This window comes from Hyperolius riggenbachi, chromosome 2 (genome assembly GCF_040937935.1).
Source record: "Hyperolius riggenbachi isolate aHypRig1 chromosome 2, aHypRig1.pri, whole genome shotgun sequence".
Taxonomy (NCBI): Eukaryota; Metazoa; Chordata; class Amphibia; order Anura; family Hyperoliidae; genus Hyperolius; species Hyperolius riggenbachi.
The window spans coordinates 45,351,022-45,374,174 of record NC_090647.1 but is presented as its reverse complement, the minus strand read 5'-3'; the positions used below and the strand labels follow the sequence as shown (position 1 = coordinate 45,374,174).

The 23,153-nt window shown below is 43.9% G+C and overlaps 1 protein-coding gene across 20 annotated transcripts in view; it reads right to left on the bottom strand.

Moving 5' to 3' along the window:
* TENM4 (teneurin transmembrane protein 4) overlaps positions 1–23,153 on the bottom strand; it is a 1,797,006-nt gene that overhangs the window by 1,245,278 nt on the left and 528,575 nt on the right. The window lies entirely within an intron of this gene.

The following is a 23,153-nucleotide window of genomic DNA, read 5'->3' as shown; positions in this document are numbered from 1 at the left end:
CGCGGAGAAAACGCCGCACACTCGGACAGCAGTGCGGCGGATTCCGCATCCAAAACAGCAGAGGCATTACAACACATGTCTGGTGTGGCTGGGACTGATAGTCCACACAGATTCAGAAGGACGCGTGCACGCGCGGAGAGGCAGAGCATTTATGACAGCTAGAGGGGTGTCAGCTGACCAGGCCGGTCAGCTGACAATTCTTTCAGGTTTCATTGGTCCAGCACTTAGGGGAGGCGCAGGAGAGCGCTGGTGTATATATACTGGGTGCTGGTCATTCCTCTGGTGTCTGGCGTTGCGATCACTACGTGGTAGCACTCAGACCTTGTCAGTATCTGTGTTTTATTAGACCAGTTTCCAAGGTGTTGATGACCAAGGAACTCACACCTTAGTCTAGGAATTCTGTTATTATCTGTGTTAATATCTAGACCAGTTTCCAAGGTGTTGATGACCAAGGAACTCACGCCTTAGTCTAGGAATTCTGCTATTATCTGTGTTATTATTTAGACCAGTTTCCAAGGTGTTGATGACCAAGGAACTCACACCTTAGTCTAGGAATTGTTGATTATTTGTTATGACCTTCTGCTTTCCTGACCATTCTTCTGATCTCTGATTTTGTACCTTGTCATTCTGATACTCTGTTGCCAAACTCTGCTAGACTTAGGATTCTGCATCTGTCTTCTGCCTCTGTACTTTATCTGTCCGTGTGTTAACGACCTGGCCTGCCCGACCTCGAGAACTATCTCTCCTGTTAAGAGATAGTTCACAGATCTGTCAGTGACACTCCCTCATTGGTGTCACTCACGTTCTGTCCTTCCCCTCACAGCCTGACTCCTCCCTGCGGAGAGTTCAGACTTACAGAAGGAACTTATTGCTCTAGCACCTGATCTTCAGGTGCGGTCCTCAAAGTATTACTGTTGCACCAATACACTCTCATCACTCAGGTGTCCAGAGGTTAGAGATATATCTGATTGTCGGTGATACTGCAGATCATCAATAATCGGGTATATATCTGCATTCTCGGTGATACTGCAGATCACCGGTAATCAGACCCTCTCTGTGTTACACCGATCGTTACAAGAAGCCACTGTTTGTCGTCTTTCTAATAAAAAAAAGTTTCCCGTCCTCCTTATGCTTCCTAGAAGCAAGATTGTTTGCTTCCAGGACTGAAAATTTTTTTTTGACTGTGGCTATCTTTTGGCTAAATAGTAAAACTACATCTACATACGTTTTTTAATGAAATAAACACACATTACATTTAAAATTAACTTTTACCTCCCACACGAAAAATTACCCAAATAAAATGTTTAATTAAAAAAAATTACAATTAATAAAAAAAACAAATAGTTACCTAAAGGTCTGAACTTTTTTTAATATGCATGTGAAGAGGCTATATTACAAAAACATTTTAAATTATAAGCTTGTAAATAGTGATGGATGCAAAACTGAAAAAATGCACCTTTATTTCCAAATAAAATATTGGTGCCATACATTGTGATAGGGACATAATTTAAATAGTGTAATAACCGGGACTAATGGGCAAATAATATACATAGGTTTTAATTATGGTAGCATGTATTATTTTAAAGCTATAATGGCCAAAAACTGAGAAATAATGATTTTTTTCCATTTTTTCTTAACATTACTGCATTTAGAAAAAAAACAATTCTTAGCAAAATGTACCACCCAAAAAAAGGGTAATTGGTGGCGGAAAAGACAAGATACAGAAAAATTAATTGTGATAATTAGTGCTAAAGTTATTGACGAATGAATGGGAGGTGAAAATTGCTCTGATGCGGTGAAAATACCCACGGGCTGAAATGGTTAAATTGTGTTTTTTCTCTACAGTAGCACTTTTTATTTTTTAACTGGGATAGGTAAAAACTGAGAAATAATGTATTTTTTCATTTTTATTCCCCTATTTTTTTCAATTAAAATTCATAGAAAACAAAACTGTTATTGATGTTTACTATAAAGGAATTCTACTGTATGTGTACACAGACAGTCCCCTACTTACATATGACTAGAGTTACAACGTTCCAGAGATATAAACAAAGTTGTTTTTCATGTATAAAATGTATAATACTGCTTTTTCATTACAATTTTTGGTTGTTAAATGTTACAGTATTGTATAAACTCTTATAAGTAGATTAAAACACTTAAAGGACTTACGAGCTGAGTCATAGAAAAAAAGTTAATTACCTTAGGTGAATATCAGACCTCAGGGCAGACGATCACTGGCCTCCTTGCTGTTTACAGAAGCTCCATTAGCATAATCCACTTATCATTAGCGGCCCCGACCCGGCCCAGGGTCGCCTTAGCTCACAATGCTAAGAATCGCCGCTTTAAAAGTCATCTACCAGTGCCTGCGCAGTTCACATAGCCAGTACTGCGGCTGTGCAGGCTTTCAGCCCTGGGAGCGCCTCATCGTAGCTCCGTATACACTGTAATACGTCATGTGGGCGTCACCACATGACCGCCCACATGACTGACTGCCCTTTACTAGCCGCGCCCCCTCAGCACAGAATATCAGCGCTGAGCGAGGGAGGACGTTACCTAGCTACAGGATTTGTTTACTGCAGATTTGCAGAGTAAGTTATTTTATGCAAATCTGCAGTAAACAAATCCTGTAGCTAGGTAACGTCCTCCCTCGCTCAGCGCTGATATTCTGTGCTGAGGGGGCGTGGCTAGTGAAGGGCAGTCAGTCATGTGGGCGGTCATGTGGTGACGCCCACATGACGTATTACAGTGTATACGGAGCTACGATGAGGCGCTCCCAGGGCTGAAAGCCTGCGCAGCCACAGTACTGGGTATGCGAACTGTGCAGACACTGGCAGAGGACTTTTAAAGCGGCGATTCTTAGCGTTGTGAGCTAAGGCGACCCTGGGCCGGGTCGGGCCGCTAATAATAAGTAGATTATGCTAATGGAACATCTGTAAACAGCAAGGGGGCCAGTGATCGTCTGCCCTGAGGTCTGATATTCACCTAAGGTAATTAACTTTTTTTCTATGACTCAGCTCGTAAGTCCTTTAAAAAGCATATTGAAAACAACTAAAGAGCATTGGAGTTATCAGGTAAAATAAAAAAAAAAAAAAACTTTACTCACCGGGGCTTTCTCCAGCCCCTTGCAGCTGACTGTCCCACGCCGAGCGCTCCCCGCCGCCGTCCCGGTCTCCGTGCACGGTGCAGAGGCCAACCCCGAGGTCATCTTTACTGAGCCTGCGCGAATCGCCACTGTCAATCAAGCTCACGTTGTACGCGGCTTACTAAGCAAGGGGCTGGAGAAAGCCCCAGGTGAGTAAAGCTTTTTTTTTTTTTTTTTTTTGCCTGATTATTCCTTTAGGTTATATGTCCAAATCAAGAGTGGTCCAAAAGTAAATAATATATTCCTGTTTCACACATTTAAAGTGAACCAAAGGTGAAAATTAACTGATAAGAATACCAAATATTTTTATTCTCCTAATCCTAAAAATTACCCTTTTTTTTAGATATCCCATAGGTGTATTTTTTATTTAAACATTCACAAAGTAGATTGGATGTTTTATTGTCTCTGCTCAATGGCAGTCTATTAAGAGTTCCAGAGTTAAAATACATGAACAATTGACATTTTTCTATCTCTTCCCTGCCCTCAAAAGCTCTATTCTACCAGGAAAACTTTTATGGCTGTAATTTGCTTATCCATGAGGTGTACTATATTCCTGACAAGCCACCAAGGCAGAAGCTGTCACTTGAATGCCTGAAAATTAAAGAGACTCTGAAGCAAGAATAAATCTCGCTTCAGAGCTCATAGTTAGCAGGGGCATGTGTGCCCCTGCTAAATCGCCGCTATCGCGCCGCTAAACGGGGGTCCCTTCACCCCCAAACCCACCCCCGCAAGACTTGGTCGCAGACTTGGTCGTTCCTGGAGGCAGGGCTAACGGCTGCAGCCCTGCCTCCAGTGGCGTCTATCAGCGGCGCATCGCCACCTCTCCCCCGCCCCTCTCAGTGAAGGAAGACTGAGAGGGGCGGAGGAGAGGCGGAGATACGCGCTGACAGACGCGTGTGGGCCAGGGCTGCGGCGGTTAGCCCTGCCCCAACCAGGAAGCGCTCCCCTGCTGCACCGAGGGGATTTGGGAGTAAAGGGACCCCCGTTTAGCGGCGTCATAGCGGCGGTTTAGCAGGGGCGCACATGCCCCTGCTAACTATGAGCTCTGAAGCGAGATTTATTCTCGCTTTAGACTCTCTTTAACTCTGTCAGACAGCAAAATCTAAAAAAAAATGTGAAAGAGCCTGGTTATTACAGTAATATGTTTTGTGCTGTACATGCACATCTATTCGTGTCACATGTCACCTCAGGTACACTTTAACAAAGGAATCAACTTACGATCTTGTAACCTGTTTGTAAGTTGGGAACTGCCTGTATATGTATTTTTTTTTTAGTTCCATACTACAGTAAAACACTATTAAAGGAACACTTAAGCCAACCTAAAAAAATGAGTTTTACTCACCTGGGGCTTCTACCAGCCCCCTGCAACTGTCCGGTGCCCACGTAGACTCACTCCGGTGCTCCTGGCCCCGCCCGCAGCCATCAGGCCCGGGCATGCGAGTGATTCTTTGCGTTCCTGGCCGCAATAGCAGTATAGAGGGCGCTATTGAGGCCAGGAATGCGAAGAATCACTCGCGTTCCTGGCCTGTCGGCTCCTGTTGCTGAAACCAGAAGTGGCTGCCGGCGGGGCCAGGAGCATTGGAGTGAGTCCACGTGGGCACCGGACATCTGCACGGGGCTGGTAGAAGCCCCAGGTGAGTAAAACTCATTTTTTTGGGGTTGGCTTAAGTAACCCTTTAAGTTTGGTAAACAAAATATAGTCCATGAGTTTTTTTATGATTACCATTGCTAATGTAAAGGTCCAATGAACTAAGTGGCCTCCATTATTCGTAAGTGGAAGAAGTTCGAAACCACCAGGACTCTTCCTAGAGCTGGCCGGCCATCTAAACTGAGTGATGGGGGAGAAGGGCCTTAGTTAGGGAGGTGACCAAGACCCTGATGGTCACTTTGTCAGAGCTCCAGAGGTCCTCTGTGGAGAGAGGAAAATCTTCCAGGAGGACAACCATCTCTGCAGCAGTCCACCAATCAGGCCAGTATGGCAGAGTGGTGAGACAGGAGCCACTCCTTAGTAAAAGGCACATGGCAGCACAGCTGGAGTTTGTTGCCAAAAGGAATCTGAAGTACTCTCAGATCATGAGAAACAACATTCTCTGGTCTGATAAGACAAAGATTGAACTCTTTGGTGTGAATGCCAGGCTTCTCACATTTGGAGGAAACCAGGCGCCGCTCATCACCATGCCAATGCCAACCCTACAGTGAAGCATGGTGGTGGCAGCATCATGCTATGGGGACGGTTTTCTGCAGCAAGAACGGGGGGACTAGTCGGTTTAAGAAAAAGAAAACTGCAACAATTTACAGAGCCACCCTGGATAAAACCTGCTCCAGAGCGCTCTTGAACTGGTTCATCTTTTAGCGGGACGACCCTAAACACACAACTTAGATATCAAAGGAGTGGCTTCAGGACAACTCTGTGAATGTCCTTGGGTGGCCCATTCATACAGTCTCTGTGGCTGGTGAGATTTCCCTAGGATTCTTTCCGTGTGTCATTGGTTCCTCTGTATCACGTGACCCATGGAACTCAGAGCCGGGGAGCAGAATGTCATCAGATACTTTTGCTCTGACTGCACTGCACAGGGCAATCTCAGGTTCTTGATTAATGGCAGGAAGAGTAGGATCGCTGCAGTCTGAGGTGGGAAAGCTGCGGATCAGAGTAAAGAAATAACAGTCTGTCCTTATTTATGCTAATGAATTGGCCCCCATAGTGTCTCCTTATAGGAAGAAAACAAATAGCAGAGAATGAAGGGAGAGAAGAAGCAATTATGGCCGGTGGCCGAAGGGAGGAAGGCTGAGAGTGCAGCTCAAGTCCTCGGTCTCATCACTTAGCAGTCTTGTCAGGTGCGGAAGTACGAGCTCCATAAAACATAGTGTGAAATAGCTGATTTCCTGCGCTTACAACACTTTCTCCAAAGGATTTTTTTTTTGAGCAGCGAGCAATTGTTTCCGCGATCTTACGATGTGGGTACAGCTGTGCGATCAAGCGAACGACGTTTAGCAATGCACAGGGATAACGACCGTCACGACGGATCAGATCTCCAAGATGGAGCTGGGAAAAAAGGGCGCAGGCAGCTAGTGGACAAAAAGGGCGCCGCCATTCACTCCCATAATAAATAACGTTTAATGGGCGCCGAGCAGGAAAAAAGGGCGCCGGAGCTAAATAAAGTTTACAAACGGCGCCCGGAGCTAAATAAAGTTTACAAACGGCGCCCGGAGCTGTTTAATGATTTATAACTGAGCTTGTGTTGATTTACGTTTATAAAATGCACCCGTGCCGAATAACGTTTATGAAAATACTAAATATATTTATCTTATTTAAATAATTAAAACATTATTTAAAGTTTTATCCCTTACTGTTTGTAAAACATTATTATTCACAAAATAAAGCGATCAGTACGTAACGTAAATTGCAATATATTTTTTTATTTAAAGTTTTATCCCTTACTGTTTTTAAAACATTATTCACAAAATAAAGCGATCAGTACGTTACGTAAATTGCAAAATATTTTTTGCATCCATAATTAGTAAAACATTATTATCCACATAATAAAGAGGGGTCTTAGGTTTAGGCACCACCAGGGAGGTCTTAGGTTTAGGCACTAACAGGGGGGTCTTAGGTTTAGGCACCACCAGGGGGGGTCTTAGGTTTAGGCACCAACAGGGGGGTCTTAGGTTTAGGCACCAACAGGGGGGTCTTAGGTTTAGGCACCAACAGGGGGGTCTTAGGTTTAGGCACCAACAGGGGGGTCTTAGGTTTAGGCACCAACAGGGGGGTCTTAGGTTTAGGCACCAACAGGGGGGTCTAGGGGTAGGTACAGGGAGGGTTACTTAGGCACCAACAGGGGGGGTCTTAGGTTTAGGCACCAACAGGGGGTCTTAGGTTTAGGCACCAACAGGGGGGTCTTAGGTTTAGGCACCAACAGGGGGGTCTAGGGGTTAGGGGTAGGTACAGGGAGGGTTACTTAGGCACCAACAGGGGGGGGGGGGGGCTTAGGTTTAGGCACCAACAGGGGGGTCTTAGGTTTAGGCACCAACAGGGGGGTCTTAGGTTTAGGCACCAACAGGGGGGTCTAGGGGTTAGGGATAGGTACAGGGAGGGTTCTGTGTAAGAGTAGGCTTAGGTATAGTTTTAGTAAAATTTTAGTAATAATTACTAATATTTTACAACACTTATTACGAACGTACTTATATTTATATCATCGTTATAAAGAATATTTTCAGATTTTATTATAAGAACAAACCATAAATGAAGGTTATTCACAATAATATACAATTATAACAATTAAACATATATTATTGTTTTTTTAATAAACGTAATTATAAGTTTAACTTTACAAATAGGGAAGATTAACGTTTTCACAATTTCCGATTTTATAAACATTATTTAATGATTTATAATTTTGTTAAACTTTATTTGTAAACGAAATATAGCACACTATTTTTATAAACCCTATTAATGATTAATTATTATTTAGAGTTTACACCCCGCGCCCTTTTTGTCCAGGCGCCCTTTTTGTACGTACGCCTCCAAAATACCCGATGACTCCACGCAAAGTACCGCAACCGCTTGACTTCCCATTTGCACCCATCGTGTGCCGTCGCGTATACCCGCCGGCCGGAAGATGGATCGTGGAACACACGTCGTCAGGGGGATGTCGTTGGATCCATCTTCCTCTGTTGGGTGGTGAGTATTAAATGACGCGAAAATTATAATAATTTAAAATGCATTTAAACACATACAAATAAGAACTACAGGTAGTCCCCGGTTAATTAACAAGATAGGGACTGTAGGTTCTTTCTTAACCTGAATCTGTTCTTAAAGGATACCACAACTGAATGTGACATAATGAGATAGACATGTGTATGTACAGTGCCTAGCACACAGATAACTATGCTGTGTTCCTTTTTTTCTTTCTCTGCCTGAAAGAGTTTAATATCAGGTATGTAAGTGGCAGACTCAGTCCTGACTCAGACAGGAAGTGACTACAGTGTGACCCTCACTGATAATAAATTCCAACTATAAAACACTTTCCTAGCAGAAAATGGCTTCTGAGAGCAAGAAAGAGGTAAAAAAGGGGAATTTCTTATCAGTGAGGGTCACACTGTAGTCACTTCCTGTCTGAGTCAGGACTGAGTCAGCCACTTACATACCTGATATTTAACTCTTTCAGGCAGAGAAAGAAAAAAAGGAACACAGCATAGTTATCTGTGTGCTAGGCACTGTACATACACATGTCTATCTCATTATGTCACATTTCAGTTGTGGTATCCTTTAAGTCGGAACATTGTGCCATCTCTGTCCCCTGTACCTCCTCTGTGCCTCCATTGTCCCCCTCTGTGTCAACTCTGCCCCCTGTACCTGCTTATAGAAGTTTAAAAGCCATTTTTACTTTGAATTTTTAAAAATCGATTTTCTCAAAAACTACAAGTCCAATTTGAATTTTTTTTTTTGGGGGGGGGGGGGGCTTGTTCCCATGGAAACACTGAATCCATGCCGTTCGTATCGGCGGGTCGATTGTAAGTCGGGTGTTCGTAAGTCGCGGACTACCTGTACATTTCTTCCAGCGTAAAATGAGCCATAAATTACTTTACTCCTATGTTGCTGTCACTTACAGTATATTGCAGAAATCTGAAAAAACCGACAGGTTTTGGGCTAGCCCTTCTCCTCATGGGGGATTTTCATGGTTTTGTTTAGTTTAAAAAGTACTACAAAAGGCAGTTGCTCCATCCAACCGCCAAAAAAAGTGTGCGGCGAGCAGGGAGGCTGATCAGCATCTTTTTATAAATATTTTTCAAGGAGTGTCTTTATAAAGAATAAAGGCCATCCTGAGAATGTCCTATGAAGAGATGGACTAGTCCAAAACCTGTCGGTAATGTCAGATTTCTACTACATACTGTAAGTGACAGCAGCATAGGAGAAAAGTCATTTATGGCTCATTTTACTCTGGAAAAAAACATACTTCTTATTTATATGTGTTTACATGTATTTTAAATTTTACAATTTTCGCGATAGCGGTCCTTTAAGCTTTAGGTTACTGTCCAATCCCGCTACTGATAGAAGCTGCTATGTATGTTCTTCAGCTCCTTTTCCAACGACCCCTTCCCAAAACTGCCATTTTTTCTATTGTATATCAATATATAATTAATGCATGAATTATAGATAGACCCTTCTAGTAAGTCAGCGGTTGGCAGGAGAAATGAAATCTGATGGTTTGATTGCCTTGCGGGTAAATCTTATAGAGGAACTTTAATCCAGGAATCGGATTGAACTTCATCCCAATCAGTAGCTGATACTCCCTTTCCCATGAGAAATCTTTACCTTTTCTTGCATAGATCATCAGAGTGTTCTGTATGGCTGATATTGTGGTGAAACCCCTCCCACAGTGTAATGTCATGACCATGGTCCTGACAGTTTCCTGTCTGGGAACCTCATTGCATTGTGGGAAATAACGGCTGCTTCCAACTGCCAAACAAGTAGTATCACCCTCTGTGCATCTATCTATCTATCTATCTATCTATCTATCTATCTATCTATCTATCTATCTATCTATCTATCTATCCCTATATGGCCTATCACATTGTTAGTGGTTGTGGTTATACAGTAGATAATGACAGTTAGTACTGTCTGTTTCTTTCCATGTCTGTCAGTAGTAAAGATGATGGCCCAAAGGCTCACGGGGGTTCAAACAACATGAAGAAATTACACGACAAGTGTTAATCATTTCTTGATCTACTGTACCTTCTATTTTTTGACTTCTCACTTTGAGATGTATGGATTTATTTATTTTCCTCCTAATACTATCTTTCGCTAAAGTTTCTTTTTAAATCTCCCCTTGCTTGGAAATCTACTATGTTACATGGCATTGTATACAATGAACAGAGGCGCCAAAGTATATACTTAGATTAAATGATCTTAAAAACCAACTCAAATGGCAAAAATGAAGGAGGAAGTGGCGGTCTTACCTCCCTCAAGCAGACACGACAACGACTGCGATTCAGACAATCAAACACATTTATTATAAAACTCCAAAAAACGTTTTGCAACGCGTTTCGCAGGCTCAATCCCGCTTCATCAGGCAATACAGGGAGGAGTATCAAGCAATTTGCACAAGGATTCAAGTTAAGCACCTCTGAGGTACTTGATACTCCTCCCTGTATTGCCTGATGAAGCAGGATTGAGCCTGCGAAACGAGTTGCAAAATTTTTTAGGGAGTTTCTAATAAATGTGTTTGACTGTCTGAATCGCAGTCGTTGTCGTGTCTGCTTGAGGGAGGTAAGACCACCACTTCCTCCATTTTTGCCATTTGAGTTGGTTTTTAAACTCATTTAATCTAATTTTATACTTTTGGCGCCTCTGTTCATTGTATACAATTTCGAGTCCACCCTTGGTGGAGGGTAGCTACTCTTTTTTCCTGTCTACAGAGAGCGACTTCTTAATCCTGAGTGGGGTCAGGACAATCTCCCCACCTGCCTTTATAGTGGTTCCCTGCTGGTGACCCTGACTTGTGAGTATCTAGCAATACGAATTTATAGCCACCTTATCCAGTACGTATTACACTATTGGGGCTCTTGGTGTTCCCTGTTTTTATATGTTACATGGCATGTATCAACATGTTGTATCAGAGAGGATTTATTCGTTTAATATTTTAGACTATTTAACCACGGAGAAATGATGAGACTTGAAGATGGAGACACTGGAAGCTGATAGAAAAGATTGGGAAATAAGATGAAATGAGGGATTATCGGTGAATATGACATTAGTAAGAATAGTTAAAGAGACACTGAAGCGAAAAAAAAAAATTATGATATAATGAATTGGTTGTGTAGTACGGATAATTACAAGAACATTACTAGCAAAGAAAATATTCTCATATTTTTTTTTTTTGAGTTATATATATATTTTTTTATAACATTGCATCATTCTCTAATATTTGCAGTTTATACACTACTCAGCATTCTAAATGATTTTACAGAGCAGGCCAGTGAACTTTTAAACTGTCCTCTGGAGAGAAAAATAAAATACAGTGAGTGACAGTTGAGCTAACAAGCTTCAGAAGACAGAGCTCTTTGTGACTTTGAAAGTCATGGAGCTCAATGGCTCTTTTGCATAGATATCAACTGGAGTTTTTTAACTCTTCCTGTACTGGAAACAATATAAGACTTGTGTCTCTGCTCCCAATGTTTTATTTCTTAGCTGTACTACACATACAAATCATTATATCATAATTATTTTTCCGCTTCAGTGTCTCTTTAAGTCCTAATTGCTAAACTCACTGGAAAACTCAATTCACTTACATGTGATGCACTGTGAAAGCACTCTCCCACACTAGGCTCTTGAGAAGGATGTGTTATGTAAGTATACTCAGAACCTCAACACTACTCTTGGGTTTGTTATGGAAACACGTAGATTATAGGCTCTTTCCATACCTAATGTGCGTTATTGCAATACAATGAGATTATATGCATTTCCTAAAGTGTGTTACAGCAATACACCGACACCATGGGCAACTATGGTGCATTAAAGCAGCGCACTCAAATTATATGCGCCAACTGAAAAAGCACTACAGTAATGCAGTCAAACCATCAACAGGCCATTACGGCAATGCACTGAGACCACAAGCAGTTATATACAGTGTGAATCTACAATGTTCATAGTCATAAAAATAAAGAAAACTCTTTGAATGAGAAGGTGTGTCCAAACTTTTGGTCTGTACTATATAAATATATATACTGTATATATACACACTAGAAATGAGTCCGCCCTTTAAAAACAGGCGCTAAGGCTCGGCCACGACACCCCCCCCCCCCACCTCCCACCTTACCCATGCAAAAAAAACGCCGCACTCACGGCTGTTCTCCTCCTCGACGCATGCGCACAGCTGCCCGCCCCCTGCTGTCCCAAGTCCACACCAGTACGGACGCAGGGACATGAGAGGTCACAGGGACGCACTGGTTTTATTATATAGGGTATATATATATATATATATATATATATATATATATGGCCACACAGACACAACACATATTTCATTGTGTTGTTAGCACATGTAACAAGGTCCCAGGCACCCTCGCTTCCCGCCTTTGTTACACGAAGAACGGTCACACCAATCAATGAAAGTGTTTTGTTATTGTATAGTCCTGCCTGTCTCTCCTGCAATGAATACTCAATTTTGTGTCTGTAAGATAAATAACCAAATGAGGGCATCGTTTATCAACATGACGCATGGTGGGGATGTGACACATTTGTGTCACCTTTTTTTTCTGCAAGGTTTTAACACGTTCGCAGCAGGCAGCGGCTGTATAATATATCACAGTCTCCCCTTTGGGGGTGCGGGTTGCTTTGGTATTTTATTAGCAGGTTTGGTTGCACCTTTGCTGGAGGAGCTAAGCTTCCTGTATCTGCCCCTTTGGTGAGATGAGTGACGGGAAGCCTCCCACGCGTCGGTGATTAGGTATGCCGGGAAAAAGACTTCTACTCTGGTAAAGGGCGCAGATTAATGTTCCAAAATTAAAACAAATAGTGTCAAGAAAAAAGTAACAAGTGTAAATCTACCTTTTTTTAACAAAATATTAAAGCAAACCTGAAGTGAAAAAGAACTTATGATATAATGAGTACGGATAATAAATAGAAAATTAGTAGCAAAAAAAAAAAAAGTCTCATATTTGTATTTTCTCTGAAGCCTCTTAAAAATCCTTTTTTAATTAAACAATGTTGTTTAATACATTAGCCCTACCTAAACCGCCGCATCCCCGCAGCTATAAACTATCTAAAACCCTCCTAACTCGCCCTCCCTCTCCCTCACAAAATCCACGACTTTCTTGGTCGTGGATTTTGCTGCCCTAAGTGCTTCCGTGTGAGGCAGAGCTATGAGCTGCAGCTCTGCCTCATGCGCGTCTGTCAGAGGCGGATCTATGCCTCTACCCCGCCCCTCTCAGCAAAGGAAGACTGAGAGGGGCGGGGAAGAGGCGGCGTTCTGCGCTGATAGACGCGTGTGAGGCAGGGCTGCAGCTCATAGCCCTGCCTCGCACAGAAGCGCTGAACGGATCGCCCCCCGGGGAGTTAGGGAGGTTTTAGATAGTTTACAGCCGCGGGAATGAGGGGATTTAGGTAGGACTAATGTATTAAACAGGATTGTTTAAAAAAAAAATAAAGGATTTTTAAGAGGCTTCAGAGTCTCTTTAAGTGCTTCAGAAAATAAGACTGTATTCGATCCAGTGGGTCAAACAGAGAAGTTCTTGTGCATAGATATCAACCGTTTGCCTCATTGGGACCCTGAGGCTTCAAGCTTCTGAGGTAAGTATCCCCAGAGGATTTTTTGGTTATATGGTCTCTTTAAGGCTCAACACACACCATACAATCTTGGTTGTACAGATTTACCAAATCTATGTAGTATAACGGCCAACAGATTGAAAATACCTTGAATGATTATTTGGATAAGCTCTTATACTACATGAAAGTGGTAAGATTGAACAACCAAGATTGTATGGTGTGTGTTGAGCTTAAGGCTACTTGCACACTAAGACGTTGCGTTAGGTGCCACGTTAAGGTCGCATAACGTGCACCTAACGCGACGCCTGGTGCTCTTCTATATGGACGTCAGAGTGAGCCGCGTTGTGCAGCTCACTCTGGCGTCCGTGATGCCGTGATGCGTACTCTTGTGCGCATGCGGCATCACGTGGTCCCGCCTGCCAATCACCGCACAGAGCGGCCGCACCAGGAAGTAAACACTGCACGTCACAACGTGCAGTGAATATTAATTAGCCATGTGCCTGGCCGCTCTCCGCTCCTCCCCAACATGACTGAGCATGTGCAAACAGTCTAATGCAGCTTAAGCCGCTCTAACGCCGTAGCATGCTGCACTTTCTTAAGAACGTGCAGCGATACATGTAACGCAACATGGGCAGTGTGAGCAGCCCACTTGTGTTACATTGCTGTACGTTGAGGGAGCGTTACAGGCTGCACAAACGTCCGCCTGTAACGTCCCTGTGTGTAAGCAGCCTAAAGGTTATTATGCTATTGCTTATCTTTTAGAGCAGAGAGGAAGTTCTGAGTTCTGGTCCGCTTTAAAAAGGCATTTTATTAATAATGTAAAAATATCACATAGGACAAAAAGTTAATTGGATCAGACCCCTTGCCTTTTAAGATGAAAAAGATACAGAAGTAATGACCGTTTTAACTTCCCTGCAGTAAAACCTATAGCACAGATGTGCAGGAAATGATCAGTGTCGGGACTCAGGAGCAGGGAGATGCAAATAATTCTGAGTTGATGCAGAATATGAACATTTAATATACAAAGGTACACTGCTTAAAAAAAGACCAATCAGATTCAGCCAAACTGGAATTTGATTTGACAGTTTTTAGGCTGCATACTGAGGCATGCAAAATGTGCATAATTCTGCTTTATCTGCGTATTTGAATTTAATTGACCATTCCTATTCTAGACCAAGTATTCTAGGAACAAATTATTTTGTGTTGCCATGGCTCAATTATATCAAAATCATGTATTTGCCAAGTACGAAAGGGGGGGGGGGGGTTGTCCTTAGAATTATTTTTGGCTCATACAGGTTCTGGAAGAATGGGGAGATAATGTCCAAAAGTCAACAGCCAAGGCTGCCATACTACGGTGCCACCAGTCACACTTGGCAATCATCTGTCATCCCTAAGGAGACATGGGGGGGGGGGGGGGGGGGGGGGGGGACAGAGTGAGGTGAAGGTTCAGCAGTGATGACACAGTCCTTCTTAGAAACCTGTGGTGATGGCTGACGCAGCTGAGGGTCCCGATTGCTGGCATCTGGCAGTGCTGGCCAAGGTGTTCCAGTTCAGAAGGTGCAGTAGTGTTAATTTCTGTGGTGGTTCCCGACTACTGGGCAGCATTCAGCAAGGCTGGTCAAGATAATCTGGATCAGCAGGATAGCCAGACACTTGGTATTGCTTAAAAGGAAATAAATATGGCAGCCTCCACATACCTCTCACTGCAGTTGTCCTTTAAGGGCTCTGCCTCTGACGCAGGAGAGCTGGGTTTGAATATCGGCTCATTCTGTACATTAAAAGAGTCCTTATTCAGTAAGGAGTCATTGGGCAAGATTCCCCAACACTGCTACTGCCCACTAGAGTGTGCCCTAGTGGCTGCAGATCTGGCGCTTTGAGTCCGCCAGGAAAAATGTGCAATATTAATGTTTTGTCTTGTGTTGACATAATGGAATATGACTTTGTAAACTTTCAACAAAAACAAAACAGAAAATAAAATAAAAGTAATGAAAGGCCATTGTGGTTTCCCTTGTCCGTGAAAGACGTTCATGTTTGGTGGGAGTATTTCTTAGACTATGTTGTGTTTTTGCCAGGCACCATGATATAGGAATATATAACTTAATGGTGGTGTAGTTTATCAGTTGCAGGAGCGGGAGAGTGGGATAAGCAGTGCGGTTAGTCAGCTGCTTCTGGAATATACAGGCCATTCTGCTGAAACATTTTCAGTGTTATAATGATAAAAGTATTATTGTCTACACATCCTATCAATAATCCACCATCAGCTCCTCTGCGGAGAAGCATTATCACCCAGCGGTCATTATGGAGCTGTTTGAGTCGCTCGCCAATGTTCTGCTCTTTTGTATGATGAAAAATAAAACTTAACAATTGCAGGAGAGAAATCATCTCTATGTGAAGACCATGTGAACCAGGTAGACCGTTCCTGCTGTCTGCCTTGTTTTTGGCACTTCATAGCGCTGTAGCATTAATTTAACGTCCCCTCCTGCAACTCTTTGTATGCTGGCTGCCACTGGACTTGGCAGGAAGTGGCGTATATAGAGGGGTGCAGGCATGGATCTCGCCATTGGTACCGCAGTGCTATGGGCTCAATCCCTGCCCCAGTGCTGTACCACCATGCCTGACACGGCGTTTCCTCGTCATTCTGACCTCCGAACAGAGGCGACTGAAGAGCGAGAGAGAAGTCACACAGTGACCGTAGACATGGGAGAACTTCATATGCATGTGGTGAGGGAGCGGAACAAGGGCGAGGGAGTGACTGAAGGTGTGCTGAAGATGTGACTGGAGGTCTGGTGGAGATGTGACTGGAGGTCTGGTGAAGATGTGACTGGTTGTGTAGTGGGAGAACAATTGAAGGTGTGGTGGGGGAACAACTGGAGGTCTGGTCGGGATGTGACCGGAGATGTGGTGGGAATATGATTGGAGGTGTGGTGGAGATGTGACAGGAGGTGTGGTGGGAGAACAACTGAAGGTGTGGTGGAGTGGGGACGACTGGAGCTATGGTCGGGATGTGATTGGAGGTGTGATGGGAATATGATTGGAGGTGTGGTGGAGATGAGACAGGAGGTGTAGTGGGAGAACAATTGAAGGTGTGGTGGGGGGAAAGGCTGGAGGTGTGGTGGGGATGTGACTGGAGGTGTGGTGGGGATGTGATTGTAGGTGTGATGGAGATGTGACAGGAGGTGTGATCGGGATGTGACTGAAGGGTGTGATGGAGATGTGACAGGAGGTGTGATGGGGGGAGCGACTGGAGGTGTGGTGGGGGAACGCCTGGAAACAGTTTGGAAAATGTTGTGTCTGCTTGGAGGAGGTAAGTCCATCACTGCCTCATGTTTTAAACTTTTTAAATACGTTTATCCTTCTTGCGCCTCTGTATCCATACTATGCTATATATAAAGTCCACCCCTGGTGGAGGGGTGTTACCCCCTTTTTTCCTCATTTACGGAGGGTGACTTCTTAATCCTGAGTGGGGTCATGTCTAATTTCCCCTCCTGCCTATACAGTGCTTGCCTTTGAGGTAACCCTGCTTTGTGAGTATAGCTTATTACTCTGTCATACTTCATTTCAACTACCAGTACATACTACACTACATTTGGCTCTTAATGTGCCTATTCTGTGTTCAGTAGTATGTTCTGGCTGCTCTTAAATGCACCAAGCCTATATTGAACGCACAATTGAATTAAAGAGGGCCAAGAGTGAAAAATATGTCTGTGCTGCCAGGATCTGTGGATGTCAGAAACTCCGCCCCAAACTCCCCCCACCTGGCTAAAGAGTTCCGAAGCTGGGGGCGGGCCACGGCAAGGCAGGTGAAGGGGGTCACAGGGAAACCATTTGGAGATAAAACGCCACGGTGGTTCTGCCAGGAGGGGGGGTCTGATTGCTCCCTTAGTGTTTTTTTTTTTCTACAAATATTTTTGTTATTACTTTTATAATAAAATTGCCTATTTATTTATTACTAATTTTTTAATCCCCGCCCTCCCTCCCCCCGCCAGCCAATCACCGTGATCGGCTGTCATAGGCATCATGGTAAAAAGAACTCTTGCGCCTGAGTTTTCAATAAACCAGAATTTAATAAGATAAGAATCTAAACATAGCAGCCAGATACTTTATATATCAACTGGATGCTCATCCACCAAGGTAACAGTACTGGACCACAATATGGGGTCACTGGTTCAAAGTGGCCCGTTTTGATCACCGGAAAACGGCCGTAACCCAGTGCACCCTGGGTAACTAGACTGTACAATGGAGCAGATGAGCCTTAGTAAAGTAAGCTATAAATTCAAGTATTCATGTGAATACAGCACCCAGCATAACATAAATTGCTACAATTGACAATAAAAATAGTGACGTCTCACTAAAAAGATATATAAAAACTTCTGCAAAAAATGACATGTCAGTGCATTCAAAAAATATTAAAAGATCAATCCTTGTAAAATATATAGCATCCTAGGTGGTTTAAGGATGGCGTCCTGTTAGAGGAGAAAATACAGTACTAAGTCCAAAGTCACTGTGGATGTTAGGTACTCACGCTGTATCAGCGCGTGGTGCCAAGCGATAGGTAAATTGCAAATGTCCGGCTAGGGTGAAGCGGGGAGAAGGAGGTTACTCCGGAGAAAAGCTCTATCCTGGTGAGCCGCGGCCGCTAGCTCGGTACAGGAGAGTCCTGGTTTAGCACCCACCTGGCTAAAGAGTTCTGAAGCTGGGGGCGGGCCACGGCAAGGCAGGTGAAGGGGGTCACAGGGAAACCATTTGGAGATAAAACGCCACGGTGGTTCTGCCAGGAGGGGGGGTCTGATTGCTCCCTTAGTGTTTTTTTTTTCTACAAATATTTTTGTTATTACTTTTATAATAAAATTGCCTATTTATTTATTACTAATTTTTTAATCCCCGCCCTCCCTCCCCCCGCCAGCCAATCACCGTGATCGGCTGTCATAGGCATCAGCCTATGACAACCAATCACTTCTGAGCCTCTGAAGGGGACAGCCATGTCACACAGCTGTCCCCAGTACAGCGCTGCGTTAGACCGCAGCGCTGTACAATGTTATTAGATGGCGGTTTCACCTTCTAACAGTCCCTAGCTGCGAATGCCGCTGGGAGACTGATGACGGAGTTCCGCTCCGATCCCCTGCAAAGTCCATTCCCAGCCATTCACACCAATCCGCGTGGAGCAGTCATTAGGCAGTTAAAAAGAAACTGCAGTGAAAATGACATCAATTGCTTATTTTTTATATTAATTTACAGATTATTTAGTCAGTGTTTGCTCATTGTAAAATCTTTCCTTTCCCTGATTTACATCCTGACATTTATCTCTGGTGGTGACCTCTTTAGTTCTGCCCGGTGAACTGGAATGTTTGTTACTGAGAGTTCTATGCACAGAGGGAGATATTGCTTGCTGGGCAGCTGGAAAAAGCTGTTATTTCCCACATTGCAACGAGGTTCACAAACAAAAATCTGCCAGGACCATAAAAATGACATCACACTGTGGGAGGGGCTTCACCACAATATCAGCCATACAGACCCCCCTGATGATCAATTTGATGAAAGGTAAACATTTTTCATGGGAAAGAGGGAATCAGATACTGATTGGAATGAAGTTCAATCCTGAGTTAAAGTTCCTCTTTAAAGGGCAACCGAGGTGACATGTGACATAATGAGACAGACATGTGTATGTACAATGCCAAGCACACAAATAACTAGGCTGTGTTCTTTTTTTCTTTCTCTGCCTAAAAGAGTTAAATATCAGGTATGTAAGTGACACTTTCTGTCTGGGTCGGGACCAGGTCGGACTGGGTCAGACTATAGCATAACCCTCACTGATTAGTAATTACAGCCACAAAAAATACTTTCATTGTCAGTGAATGGTTTCTGAGAGCAGGAAAAAGATAAAAATGGTCAATAATTCATAGATTTGAGCTCTAGCATACTTCAATGAAGGTGTCATTGAGTAGAGACAATGAAACCATAAACACTTAAAAGCTAGATTTTAAATATAAAATAAAACTGTAGGATATCTAAAAAAAAAGTTTTTTTAGGAGAAGGAGGAGGGATACAATTGTCGGATGTCCTTTCCAGGTTTCCTAGAAAATGCAGGACAGGTTGTTGCTGTAAGTAAGGCGAGCTGTATGCAGATTGCCCCCAGTAACAGGCTGGAAGGACGATTGTGAGACAGCGATCGCTGCTTGCTAAATGGAGGCTTGCAGAGGCTGAGGAGCTTTCCTAATGCGGTGTACAGCCTGGGTGTAAATTTGCGATAATTTACTTGTCACCATTGATAAAGGCATGCTCCCAATGATGGGGCCAGGTGAGCAGACTGGATGGTTCTGCTTCCTGATCAAATAAAGCTTGACAAATGTCGGCTACTCTCTGCGGTACGACTCCGGGAGCGTACAGCTGTCTATTGTAGGAGCTCACTGTCATTCTTAATATTCTCCCCAATAAACCTGCAGAGCTTGTCGTGCTCATTACTCATTCTCTTTCTTGTGCCGCAATGAATGCATTTCTCTTTTAGGATCACTAAGTAGGCTGGATCTGTAGCCTTGTGGTGAACCGGGCCTGGGTTTTAAAAGAGAAACATTAAAGTGAACCTCCGGACTAAAAATCTACACAGCAGAACTGAAAAGGCTTGCTGTTTCTTTAACAGTTTCACAACATCAGAACTTTGTTTTTCTTACCAAAGCATAATTTTAGCTGCATATTTAGCTAAGCTCCACCCATCAAAGAAAACTGCCCGGGCTTTTTTTCCCTGATGCTGTGCAAAACATGATGGGATTTCCTATTCACGTTGCCTAGCAGCTGGGAGGGGTGATCAGGGTACAGGACAGTTGGAACTGTGTCTCATGCTCCCTGTCACCTCCTTTCAACCAAAAAGATGGCTGCCCTCATGAAATCAAACATTTGCCTGTTCTTTTAAAACGGGTTGGGTAAGAGATTATATTACCTATCTATTTTAATTAACATAACTAATGTAACTTAATGACAGTATGTTTGTTTTGGCTGAAGTTCCTCTTTAACCCAGGATTGAACTTCATCCCAATCAGTAGCACGGCACACCCTATTCCAGAAGAAGTCTTTACCTTTTCTCGAATAGATCATCAGGGGAGTCTGTATGGCTGATATTGTGGTGAAACCCCTCCCACAGGGTGATGTCAGGACCATGGTCCTGAAAGTGTTTTTTCAGTGAACCTCATTGAATTGTGGGAAACAACAACTGTTGCCAACTGCCAAGCAATTAGTAGCTCCCTCTGTGCATATATAACACACACATCGACACTCCTCAAATGGAGGGGACCCACTGTACTACATCTGTCCTAAATTACAGCCCTAGAGCCCCGCTGGTTCCTAAGACAAGAGTAAACAAATTGGGGCAGGGCTGGAGGGGGTGCAATTTGGCCCGGCATTAGTGAAGTCCAGCATGGTGGCTACGTTGGTGTCTGCAAGGTTCTATACTCCTCAATCCACCCCTATTTTGCTCTATTGTCCTCTCTCTCACCTCTCCACGCTGCCTTCGTCATCCTAACTCCACTCCTTGTGTCCTCTCACTTTGACGGGAAAATAGACAGGAAAGCCCCTCCCAACAGCGCGCTTGTGGGTGGCCCCTCCAGCTTCTTATTGCAGCCCCATTTGTTGCCTTATAAAAACGTCATACCTGTAGCGCAATAAAAACCGGCAACACAAGGATCTGCAATAGGAAGCTGGAGTGGTCACACACAGCATGCTGGGAGGGGGCTGCCCCATCTATTTTCCAGCCACAGTGAGAGGACACCGAGTGGAATCGGTACGAGGAAGGCAGAATGGAGAGGTGAGAGGACACCTGGGGCGGGGTGAGGAGCCTGGGGCATTGCAGACACCAATACCGGGCTGAACTTTACCAATTTCCTTCTTTTTTTGAGACCTGGCCGACCAGCTCTGGTCAGGTCGCTAATATGTGAAACAACCAACAGTTATTTCCCATATTAGCTGCAGTAGCCAGGGAGGGGGGGACGGGACAGATCGTGGGGACCCTACAGTATTGTACTGAGTGCAGTTTTTGTGACCTCTGCAGTCTCCCATTTGAAGAGCCTTTAAAGGATCACAATGGCCAGGGCCAGAAGCACACACAGTAGCCCATGACTGGTCCAGTTGGCAAGCTTTCGGAGGGGCATAGCGGCACAATGGAGAGGAACAGGAGGAAACCAAGGAACCTGTAAAAGGCTATGGGAGCTGGAAGAAGCCCCAGGTAAGTAAAACAAAACTTTTCATCCCATATCAGGTATACTTTCAAATCAAATTCATATCCCTACACAATTTAGACACTGGATACATGAAGAATCACACCTCTTACAACCTCAGATCAACAGGATCCATACACTTGGTGACTACCAGAGTGCACCTCAAAACCTTTGGATCTAGAGCTTCCTGTCATGCTGCCCTTACACTTTGGAACTCCCTACCACACCCAATAAAGACAGCCCTCTCTCTCTAGCTATTAAAATCCAGACTGAAAAGCCACCTGTTAAGCCTGGCATTTGCAGACTTGTCAAAAGTTTCAATCTCACTGGCAGGGCTGGATTTACCATAAGGCACTGCAGGCACGTGCCTACAGGCGCCGAATGATGGAAAGGTGACTTACTTCCCTCCACTAGTGCCTCCTTCCCTATGCAGAGTCCTGAGCAAAGCGTAAATGAGAGGTCACTCACCCTGCTCTCAGCATTTCACTGATGAGATCATCCTTCAGTCAGGGGCACCTCTAGCTACTTAATACTGAGGGTACCTCTGGCTACCTATTACTAAGGGACACGTGTAGCTACCTATGATGCGCAAGGGAAGTAAGGGAGGAGTGACAGCTGGGCCAGCCAGCGCTATTTCAGTGTGGTCCATGGAGGGAAAGTCTAGGATGTCAGGACATCTGTTCCTGTAGGCTCCAGTGATTTAAATCTGGACCTGCTCATTGGCTCGCATTGATCATAGACTCACCGCATCATGACCAGCTCACAGAGATCTGGCGTCATAGCGATAGCAAAGCGGAGGGCCTGCAGCAACGGGTGAGTGGTGCGAACGGCGAGAGGGTCGTGTCCGAGCGGCTATTCATCTGTAGAAGCCGGTTTTTGGTACCAGCAGTCTCTGGTCCTTCAGGGACCAGAGACTGCCAGTACGGAATTGGTTAAGAGTCAATCTGGAACCTTTTGGAAATTGATTTTTAATACCCACCCTCTATATAAGAATGCATTTAAATTCTGATAAAAGTAAAAAAAATCATTGTAATAAAATTTGTACAGTCATTTCAAAACCTTTAACCTGGATGAGATTGGCCATTTTGCTCAGCTCTGTCTGCCAAGTCTGTAGACGTCTGTAAGTAATTATCTTATTGGCCAGGAAGGTTTATATCTTCTTCTGGGGTCTCTATGCGGGAATCCTCGCCCTCACCTGGGAACCCATTATTACAAATAGACCAGTTTGGCCAGAAGTCGAGCTGTACATCAAGAGTGCTGTGCTCTTCTGCTGAGAGTCCATGACCTGAGCCAGAATAAGGAGCTGGGCTGGCTGGTGGAGGTGTAATAGGGTGTTCAGGGACTTCCACACAGGAGAAGCATTCCAACTGAATAACATCATGTCTACTGGGCTTTACAGAACAAGACAGAGTCCAGGTACAAAAACTTGGCAGTGACTAATGAGGATAATCCTCCAACAGCTGCAAAGTAACAGCAATAAACAGCATGAAGGATGAAGGTACTTAAAGAGGCACTGTAGTGACATATAGTAGAATGTTGAAAATTA